Source organism: Diceros bicornis, chromosome 1 (genome assembly GCF_020826845.1).
Source record: "Diceros bicornis minor isolate mBicDic1 chromosome 1, mDicBic1.mat.cur, whole genome shotgun sequence".
NCBI classification, from domain to species: Eukaryota; Metazoa; Chordata; class Mammalia; order Perissodactyla; family Rhinocerotidae; genus Diceros; species Diceros bicornis.
In genome coordinates this window covers 86,131,190-86,142,892 of record NC_080740.1, presented here as the reverse complement: position 1 = coordinate 86,142,892, position 11,703 = coordinate 86,131,190, and positions in this window count along the sequence as shown.

Here is an 11,703-nt window from a genome sequence, read left to right as displayed (position 1 = left end):
TTAGGTTCCCCCTTTCTTTCTTTCTTTTTCTTGCAATTTATTTGTTGAGGAATCCAGATTGGCCTTATAGAGGAAAACATTTTGGTTTTTTGCAGATTTTACCTCCAATGTGTTAACATGTTCCTCTGTCTCCTCTATTTTCTATAAACTCATAGTTAGATCTAGAGCGAAAGCTGGCTTTGGGAAAAGACCAATAAAAACAGACAAACTTTTGGCAAGTGTGATAAGGAGAAAAAAAGATTTTAAAAATTAAGAATGAGAAAGGAAACAACTAGTGATATGGAAAAGGTTAAAATACAGATGAGAACACAATATACAACTCTATACTGATCATTTGAAAATTTAAATTAGCTCTGTCCAGTAAATATATGAGCCGCAAATATGAGTCACATATGTAATTTAAAATTTTCTAGTAGCTACATTTTTAAAAAAGTAAAAAGAAGTGAAATTAGTTTTGATAATATTTTGTTTAACCCAATATATCTGAAATATCATTTCAATTTGTAATCAATATATTTTTTAAATGAGTTATTTTATAATCCTTTTTTTCCTGCTTTATTGAGATATAATTGACATATAACATTGTATAAGTTTAAAGTGTACAACATGATGATTTGATATACGAATATATTGTGAAAGGATTACCACAATCAGATTAACACATCCATCACCTCACATAGTTACCCTTTTGTGTGTGTGTGTGGTGAGAAATTTTACAATCTACTCTGTACATACACAATACCGCATCGCTAACTATAGTCACCATGCTGTAATATCACATCCCCAGAATGTATTCATCTCGTAACTGGGAGTTTGTACCCTCTGACCACCTTCATCCATTTCCCCCACCTCCCCACCCCTGGCAAACACCAATGTACTCTGTTTCCATGAGTTCAGTTTTTGTTAGAGTCCACACATAAATGAGATCATACAACCCTTTTTTTATACTAACTCTCTGAAATCCAGTGTGTATTTTACACCTATGGCACATCTCAATTTGGACTAGTTACATCTTGAGTGCTTAATAGCCACATATGGCTAGTGGCTGCCATATTGGACAGCACAGATTTAGATAAATAGAATAACTCTTTTAGGAAAATTGATTTATGAAGGAGTTAAAAACCCGAATCAACCAATAACCATAACCAATAACCAGAAAGTAATCAATGATGAAATGTTAAGAAAAGATACCTGGCTCAGATGGTTTTACGGGGGTGTTTCTCAAAACCAGCAAGGAACAAATAATTCCTATGTTATATAAAGTGTTTCAAAGCAGTTCTGATTTTAGTAATATGATAGGCTGAGTTACATGCATAAACTTCCTCTCTAACAACTAACGATTTTAGGGATAAAGTCATCTGCAGCACTGAAGAGCTGGAGAAGGAATCAGGCAGGAACCTGGAGGGATAACTTTGGTTTTCATTGAAGCAGGGGCAAAAGAAAGCCTTTCACCCAGTAAAAGTGGGGAGTCTAACAGAACCCTCACCATTTGAAGAGCTGGGACCTCAAAGTGCTCCACCCTCAGTGTAAGGATAAACCAGAAGCACACCCCTCCACTCTTTCCTCCAAGAGCCTGTAAGGAATGTTGCTGTGGGTTTGAGCAGAACAGCAAGAGGAAAAACGGTCTCTGAGAAGTTATAGCCAGAGATGGCCCCCTGCATGTCTGCAACCCAAATTCACACCATGAAGATGGTCCAAAAAACTCAAGCCCTGAATATAAATTCAAGTAGATCCAGGCACTTAGCAAAGTAAACACATATCCTTTCTGGAAGATGATACCTTCACTCTAGGGCTCAATGAAGTCCCAGAAATAGTTTTCCTAGGAAACTAAACACATAAGGAAAAAATGCACCATGAGCAAGAAGCAGCAGCAACAACAGACAACAGAACCAGAACTGTAAACACTTCAGATATTAGAATTACCAGACACAGATTATGACATAATCATGCTTACTGTTTTTTAGAGAAATAAAAAGACACACTTTAAAATCACTGCCAGGAATAGGAATCTATAAAAAATGACTAAAAGACTTGAAAAAAGACCAAAATTTTACTTATAAAAATGAAAATACAATAATTGAAATTAAAAACTCAATGGATGGGTTTAACAGAAGAATAGACAAAGTGGGCAAATCAATAGATTAGAAAAACTATCTAAAATGCAGTACAAGAGAAAAGAGATAGGAACTATGAAAGATTAAGAAGTATGAAGGACAGAGTAAGAAAGTCTCATCCACATGTCACTGAATTCCAGAAAGAGAAGAAAAAGACAGTAAGAGTAGAGGAAAATGTGAAGATATAATAGCTGAGAATTTTCCAAAACCAATGACAAACACCCTCCACAGACTGCATTCATCATCATTATCAAAGTGAACAATTATATCACTCCATGCCAGTTCTAAGTGCATCAATGTATTTACTCATTTAGTCTTCACAACAATCCCATGAAGTAGAGACTATTATACCTATTTTACAGATTAAGAAACAGGCTCAGAGAAGTTAACTAACTTTCCTAAAGTCACAAAGCTAATTAATGATAGAATCAGGATATGAACCTAGATAGTTTGGCAATAATCACTGCTTTTTAATAGCTATGCTATATTGCCTCTTGGAAGCCTGAACTTCTTTTTTTTATTTAATTTTTATTTTTTTGTGAGGAAGATCAGCCCTGAGCTAACATCCATGCCAATCCTCCTCTTTTTGCTGAAGAATACTGACCCTGGGCTAACATCTGTGCCCATCTTCCTCCACTTTATATGGGACACCACCACAGCATGGCCTGACAAGTGGTGCATCAGTGTGCGCCCGGTATCTGAACCCAGGCCACCAGCAGCAGAGCGCACGCACCTAACTGCTATGCCACAGGGCCGGCCCCATCAGAAGCCTGAACTTCTAAGTAGTTGAAATAGAAGAAATACATATGTGTACACATCAGAGCAAAACTGCAGTTTACCAAAGACAAAGAGAGGATTCTAAAGGTAATCAGAGAAGAAAGAAAGATTATCTTCAAAGGAATGATGATTAACTAACAATCAACCTCTTCACAACATGGAAACCAAAACATAGTGGAATAATATCTCAGTATGTAAAAACCACCACAGCCAAGCTAAAATTATATACTCAGTAAAATTATCTTTCAAGAATGAAGAGATGTTTCTCAAAAAGTTAAATACAGGATTACCATATTGACTTAACAATTCCACCCCTAGATGTATATCCAAAAGAACTGAAAACAAGTATTCAAACAAATACTTGTACCAAATGTTCACAGCAGCACTATTCACAATAGCCAAAAGGTAGAAACAACGCAAATGTCCATCAACTGATGAATGGACAAATGAAATGTAGGATATCCATACAGAGGACTATTATTCAGCCATAAAAGGGAATGATACCTGCTACAATGTGGATGAACCTTGTAAACATTATACTAAGCGAAAGAATACAGGAACATAAGATCACATATTGTATGATTCCATTTATATGAAATATCCAGAACAGGCAAATTCATAGAGACAGAAGGCAGATCAGTCATTGCCAGGGACTGGGGGCTGGGGGAGGGTGTAATGGGAAGGGGCTGCTTAATGTATACAGGGATTTCTATTGGGGTAATGAAAAAGTTTTGGAACTAGATAAAAGGTGATGGTTGAACAACATTGTGAATGTACTGAATACCAGTGAATTGTACACTTTAAAATTTTATGTTATGTGAATTTCACCTTAATTTAAAAAAAGCATGAGGAGGGGCTGGCCCGGTGGTAGCAGTTAAGTGCACGTGCTCCACTTCAGTAGCCCGGGGTTTGCAGGTTCGGATCCCGGGCGCACACCGATGCACCGCTTGTCAAGCCATGCTGTGGCGGTGTCCCATATAAAGTAGAGGAAGATGAGCACAGATGTTAGCCCAGGGCCAGTCTTGCTCAGAAAAACAAAAAAAAAAAGCATGAGGAGGAAAATCAAACCTGAATTTGATCAACTTAGAGAAAATATAAATCAAGGAAACAGAGAGGACAGCAGAGGTCCTTGTTAAATGACACCATGGGGGTGCAATCAGCAAAACCCAGGTTGTGTAAAGCTCTAAAGAAAAATGACTCCACTTCTTTAATAAAAATTTACAAGAAAAGAGAAAGAGATAGAAGAGGAAACTATAGATTAATAGATACAGTTTCATATCTTTTAAATCACTTCAACCAATTACAATGTTGGACTTATTTGGATTTGAATTCAAATGGATTGTGTATCAAACAGCCCACAAAAACAAACATTAAGAAGCATGAGATGATGGAGGAATATGAACACTTACTGGATATAATATTAGGTATGATAATAGATTTGTTTGTTGTTTAAAAGGATAAAATGATATGATGTCGGGAATTTGCTTCAAAATAATCCAGGCCCAGGGGTGATGATATACATATAATAGGATTGTTCATAAGTGAACTGACTGATCTGACATGGGTACACAGGAGTACCTTATACTATTCTTTCTATTTTGAATATGTTTCAAATTTTCTATAGTAAAAAGGAAAAAAATTAGATTAAATAAAAATGTATTCATACAAAAACAAACAAACAAACAAGAATGATCACCAGCAGACCCTCCCAAGAGAAATTATAAAGGATGAACTTACAATAGTCAGAGAATGATCCCAGAGAGAAAATCCAACATGTAAGGCAGAATAAAGAGCAACAAAGTAGAAAAAATATGTGGGTAAATCCAAGTAAACATTGATGGGGTAAAATAATAACAATGTCATAGGGAGTTTAAAAAGATCAAATTTAAATGCAATTCAATTATGACATTAGGTAGGAGCTAGGAAAATGAGATGAAAATGTTTTAAGTTCCTTTAATTATCTAAGAGGAAGATAAAGGCATAAAGTCTAGATGTTGATAATTTAAAGATTATATTTTCTAGGATAATCACTAAAAGAACAGAAATATAATATAAAATTCCAAATGTAGTAAAAGGATAATGGAATAACAACAACAATTGCACTAACAATCCAAAAGAAGGCAAGAAAAAAAAAGTGTAACAAATAGAAAGTAATAGATAAGAAAGTATATTTAACCCATATATATGTGCAATTATATTGAATGTAAATGGACTCTAGTTAAAAGCAAAGATTATTGCACTGAATGAAAAACTATATGTTGTTTACAAAAAACACACCTCAAACCCAAAGATACAGAAAAGTTAAAAGTAAAAGATTGGAATGAGATAAAAGAAAGTATACATTAACCCCAAAAAAGTATAACTACCCATCTCTCAATAATTGGTAGATTAAGCAGAGAAAAATCAATAAAGATTTAGGTAATTTGAATGATATTAACAATTGACCTAATGGACATATATACAAAACTGCATGCAACAACTACAGAATATAAATATGATTTTCAATAACTTATGGAAGGGGCCGGCCCTGTGGCTTAGCAGTTAAGTGCACGCGCTCCGCTACTGGTGCCCTGGGTTTGGATCCCGGGCGCACACCGAAGCACCGCTTCTCGGGCCATGCTGAGGCCGCGTCCCACATACAGCAACTAGAAGGATGGGCAACTATGACATACAACTATCTACTGGGGCTTTGGGGAAAAAAAACGAGGAGGATTGGCAATAGATGTTAGCTCAGAGCCGGTCTTCCTCAGCACAAAGAGGAGGATTAGCATGGATGTTAGCTCAGGGCTGATCTTCCTCACACACACACACAAAAACTTATGGAATACATAGAGAAATTGATGTTATACTGGGGCATAAAGCAAATGTTGACAAATGTCAAAAGACTGAAATTGTACAGTACACATTCTCTGCTCACTAATAAGCTAGAAATCAATTACAAAGATAATTAGAAATCCTCATGTTTGTAAATTTTAAAATATACTTCTACATAACCCATGAATCAAAGAAGAAATCATTATGGAAATTAGAAAATATTTTAAGCTACATAAGAAAAATACTATATTGGGGGGCCAGCCCCATGGCCTAGTGGTTAAAGTTCCATGCAGTCCGCTTTGACAACCTGGGTTCAGGGGTTTGGATCCTGGGCATGGCCCTACGCCACTTGTCAGCCATGCTATGGCTGTAACCCACATACAAAATAGAGGAAGATTAGCACAGATGTTAACTCAGGGTGCATCTTCCTCAGCAAAAAAAATAAAATTTAAAAAAAAGAAAGAAAAATACTACATATCAAAATGGGATGCAGCTAATGCAATATTTTGAGGGACATTTATAGCCCTAAATATGACTATTAAAAGAAAAGCTGAAATTAATTAACAATCATCTTATCTCAAGGAATTAGAAAGAACAGCAAAATAAATCCAAAGAAAGTAGAAGGAAGTAATAAAGATAAGAGATACATTAATAGAATAGAAAATAAACACATAAGTATAATCAGTAAAGTAAAATTTGGTTCTCTTGAAAAGGCTATTACAATGGCCAAAAAATATGGCAAGTTTGATAAAAAACAGAGAGAGAAGATAAAAATTATCAATATCAGAAATGAAAAACTGACCAGAGGAGAAGGGGGGAGGGAGGAGGGCAAAAGGGATGATTAGGCACATGTGTGTGGTGAGGGATTGTAATTAGTATTTGGGTGGTGAATGTGATGTAATCTATGCAGAAATAGAAGTATAATGATGCACACCGGAAATTTATACAATGTTATAAACCAATGTGACCACAATAAAAAAAAAAGTGAAGGAAAAAATAAATAAAGTAAAAAAAAAAAAGAAATGAAAAACTGGATATATCTACAATATGCTACACATTAAAAAAGTAACAAGAGTATATTATAAAAAAAATTTATGCCAATCAATTTGATATTTTTGGATAAAGTGAGAAACTTTATAGAAAAATAAAACATACCAAGGTTTTCTTTTTATTTCTATAACCAGTAATAAAATTTAATTAATAGTAAAAAACATAAATCTTCACACAAGGAACTCCAGTCCCAAGTAACTTCACTGGTAAATTCTAGCTGATAATCAAGAGAAAAATAATCTCAATCTTGCTAAATTCTTACAGAGAATGGTAAAGAGAGAAAACTCTCCAACTCATTTTATGAGTCTAATATAATCTTGATACCAACACATGGCAAGATCAGTATAAGAAAGGAAAGTTACAGATCTGTCTCACTCATGGACATAAAAGCAAAAATCCTAAATAAAATATTAGCAAACAATCCATACACACAAAAACTGAGAAAATTAACGTCCATAAGTGAATTCTTCAGACACAGAAAAATACTCCCATATGGAAAACACAGAAATTCAGGAAGGAACCATGAACATCAGAAATTGAAAATGTGTGAGTAAATCTAAATGAATGTTAACTGTATAAAACACTAAAAATAATGTCATATGAGGAGGCTACCACAGGTGCCCTCAGAACTCACCAGGAGCTACATAGGGAAAGATCCATTGCTGCTGGGGAGAGGAAGATAAAACGATGTAATATTTAACTACACTTTGCCAGTGTATTAGTTAGCGTGAGTACTGCTAACTACTGTAACAAACAGCTCCCAAAATATCAGAACTAACCCTCTTTTCCCATGCCATGGTAATCAGAAACATTGAAGATGATGGTGCTCTGCCAGCCTGAGTTCCTGAGTGACGTCACAAAAAGATAGGATTTTTCCCTATGTCCTCGAGGTGAGAACCTTGGATCTTTACCTGGGCCCTGGGAGTAAGGGACTTTCTTCCCCTCTCCCAGCAGCATAAAGCTTTTCCTTTGAAGCCTTTTGCTTTTGCTTCTTCTGGGGAAGTAGGTGAGGCTTTATACTCATCTCCTGGCTGCCACCAACCACCTCTTTTACTCCTGCATCAGCAAGAACTGGCACTCTCCAGTCTGCTGCCTTGCCCCCAGTTTTTCTTACAAGTGTCCACTTAAGAATGCGTGTGACCACCCGTTGTGTCTGAGAAGTCCAGCTATTCCACACTGACACAGTGGGTGCATTTTTATTGAATGTAATTAAACCTATAAAGTTGATTTTTTTAATAAAAAAGTAAGACAAAAAATAGATTCAATTACTTCAGTATTAAGCATTTTTGCTCAACGGAAGACACTGTTTGCAAAGTTAACAGATGAATGATAGATTGGGAAAGACATTTGCAGTGTCTAAACCCAATAAGAAACCATTAAAAAAAATTGTGCAGTCAAAAATTGAGACAATGGGGGCTGGCCTGGTGGCATAGTGGTGAAGTTCCCGCACTCCACTTTGGCGGCTTGGGGTTCGCAGGTTCAAATCCCAGGGGGGGACCAATGCACTGCTTATCAGGTGGTGGCATCCCATGTATAAAGTGGTGGGAGATGGGCACAGATGTTAGTTCAGGGCCAATCTTCCTCAGCAAAAAAGAGGAGGATTGGCAAGAGATGTTAGCTCAGGGCCAGTTTTCCTTACCAAGAAAAAAAAAAAGTGAGACAGGAAATCTAATAGAAAAATGGGCAAATATGAACCAGCAATTCAAAGAACTTGATATGCAAACATCTAACTAACTTATGAAGACATGTTCAAACCCATTAATAATTAGAGATTTACAAATTAAAAACAATGACGTATCAAACTTACGAGGAACAGGTAATTCCATCTTAAGTTGTTCCATAAAATAGAAAAACAAAAAATGTCCAGTTCATTTTATGAGCGAATGTATCTTGATTTTAAAATCAGATAAAGTCAGCACAAGAAGAGAAAAATATGGGCCCATTGGATTTGTGAACATAGATATGAAAATCCTAGGTGTAAGATTTGCCAAAGCCAACAGTATATGTATAAATGTATAAATATATGATCAAAAGGCAACTGAACTAACAGTTATGCAAAGAGATGCAGAGACTCTGGCATCAGACTACTCTGGTTCATGTTCCAGCTCTGCCCCTTATTAGCTGTGTGACCTTGGGAAAGTTACCTGGCCTCTCTGAAGGGAGATAAAATATTTACTTTCCAGGAATACAAAAATATTTCAATCAATGAAATTCACTATGTTTATAGGCTAGAGGAGAAAAACCATACGATTAATTATATATTTAACATGATAAATGCAGAAAAAGCATCTGACAAAATTCTGCATCTGTGATAAAAAGTTATTAGCAAATTAGCAAGATCAGGAAACTTACTTTTGTGTAAAAATCACGTGCCACAATCCTTTTGTAAACATCATACTTAGAGGAGAAACTTTAAATCCCTTTCCATTAAATATTGGACCAAGACAAGAATTCCTATTTTCACTGTTACTGTTTAACACAAAACTAGAGATCTTAGCAAATGCTGTAGGAAAGGAAAAGAAATAAGAAATGTAAAGATTGTTGTAGCAGACGCTGTAGAAAGCCCTGGAGCAGCCCTTGGCCAGAGACAGATGGGGCTTAGAGGAAACCTTCCTCAGGTTCCTTGCCTCTTGTGGGGGCTGACTCTGAAGTGTGTTGCATCCCGATCCCCAGAATTCCCCAGGGGGACTGAGCCCCAGTTGGCCACAGCAGTCATCAGCTCCCAAGTGCATCCATCACTGGCTTCCTCCCTCTTCCTTCTTAATTCCCTACACTCTACTGATGCCTCCCGGCACCACCTCCAAAATACACTACTCGCACTCCAGTCGTTGTCTCAGGGCACGCCTCTGGGGGAATCCAACCTAAGAACACTATCAAATGCTTTTTCTGTGACTGCTGAGACTATGCGATTTTCCTCTTTACTCTGTCAATGCAGTGTCTCACAGTATTAGCTTTTCTGATGTAGAACCATTCTTTTACTCCTCAATAAACCTTTCTTGGCCATGATGTTTTTATTCACCTCTGGTTTCATCTTGCTAGTATTTTATTTATTTTTCCTCATCTATTTTGTGAGATTAATCTACAATTTTCTTTTATCTAGTTGTAGTAAAACTCATCTCATAAAATGAGTTGAGTAGATTTCCTTTTTTTTCTGTTTTCTTAAAGAATTTATATAAAGGGAGAAATTATGTGTAAAGCCACACAGACCTGATGTCTTTCAGTGGGGGCAGACTTTTGATTATGGATTCATTTCTTTGTTGGTTATTAGTTTATTTAGTCTTTTTATTTCTTATTGAAATTATGTATCTTTTACAGATTATTTATCATTTATATATTTATATATCATTTACCATTTATATTTTCTTCTAGATGATTACCCATTTCATGTAAATGAAAATTTATTCAGATAAATTTGTTCAAAATATTATCTTATGATTTCAGAATCTTCTACAGTACCTAATATTTATGTCCCTCTTTTCATTTTCATGTTCTCTGGTGAATATTTTTCCTTTCTCTGACCCTTTTTCATTTTTTCTTTGACCAGTCTTTTCTATTAGTTATTTCAGAGATGTAGCTTTGGTTTTGTTGAACCTCTGTTTGATTTCTTACAACTTTACCATTTACAGTTAATCCCTATTTCACGCCCAGCCCCTGGCAACCATTAATCTACTTTCTGTTTCTGTGTATTTGCCTTTTCTAGACATTTTATATAAATGGAATCATATAATGTGTGATCTTTTGTGTCTGGTTTCTTTCACTTATAATGTTTTTGAGAGAACCTCTCCATTTTTGTTTCTCATTGCCTTTTTCCTGGAGCTATCACAGAGCCAGTCACAGAGTCCCGGGTGGCTTGGCGCCTGCCTAGGGATGAGTGGGGCCTCTGACTCCTAGTCGCCCCAGACGTACAGCTTCAGGGAAGTCAGAGCCTCCATCTTCCAGCGGGGAAGCCTTCCCCCTTTGTCCCCCTACCCCCTTTACAGAGTTGGTCACATGGGCTGAAACTAATGGAAGACCTGCCCTCCATCCTGTTCTGGGCGGTTTAGACGTGGCCTTACATAGTGAGAGCACAGTCTTGTGGCGCATTTCCTTCCTTTAGTGATGAAGACCCTCTGCTATTTCAACCACTCATTAAGTTGTGGGGACCTTTCAAACGGCAACCTTTAGTCAGGGCATCCTTCTCGCAGACCACCCCAAGCATCCCAGGCTTCTGTCACTGGCTTTGCAAACTTAGAACTACACTTCGTGCTGGCACGCTGCTCAAGAAGGGGTGAGAAAACACCTCCGCACGGACGTTCTACGGAGGGGTGGGGACTGCTGGAGTGTGACATTTGCTAAAACTTGATTTGATTATGAGGGAGAGTTGCCACAATAAGCTTTGCAGGCTGCTCCCCCACCCCCACCCCGCCCCCAGCACTCTCCGTTTGGAACCCACCTAGTAGATTTGGATAAAAGTATCACTGTATACCGGACACAAGCGGTAACAGAGGCAGCGAAACGAGTCGAACGGCCAGGAAGACGGTGGTCAAACAAGACTTCAGTTCTATCTGTAGTGAGCTCATGTTTTTTAAATCGGGGAATTAAGAATAAGAACTTTTTACTTAACATGAACATATATCTGAAGATCCATCATTAAGTATGTGATAATAAGTAAGTCCCAAAGGAGCTCTTCCTCCCAGCCCTCTAATCCTGGCCGGCTTGTGGGTCGCGGTGGGGGGAGCCCCTGGGAAGCAGGAAACGAGCGGAGAAAGCCGGGCCTCCAGGGACCGGCAGCGGCCGCAAGGGCGCAGCATTTCGTGCACTAGGAGGCAGCACGGCGCCGAGGAACCCGAACGGGGTCCGCCGGCAGGATGTGTGACCCGGGGTGGTGCCCTCGCCGGCCAGGCGTCCCCACCTGCAAAGTGGCGCGGGCAGAGCAGCCTCGCGGGGTAGCTGCGGGATGGATTCAATG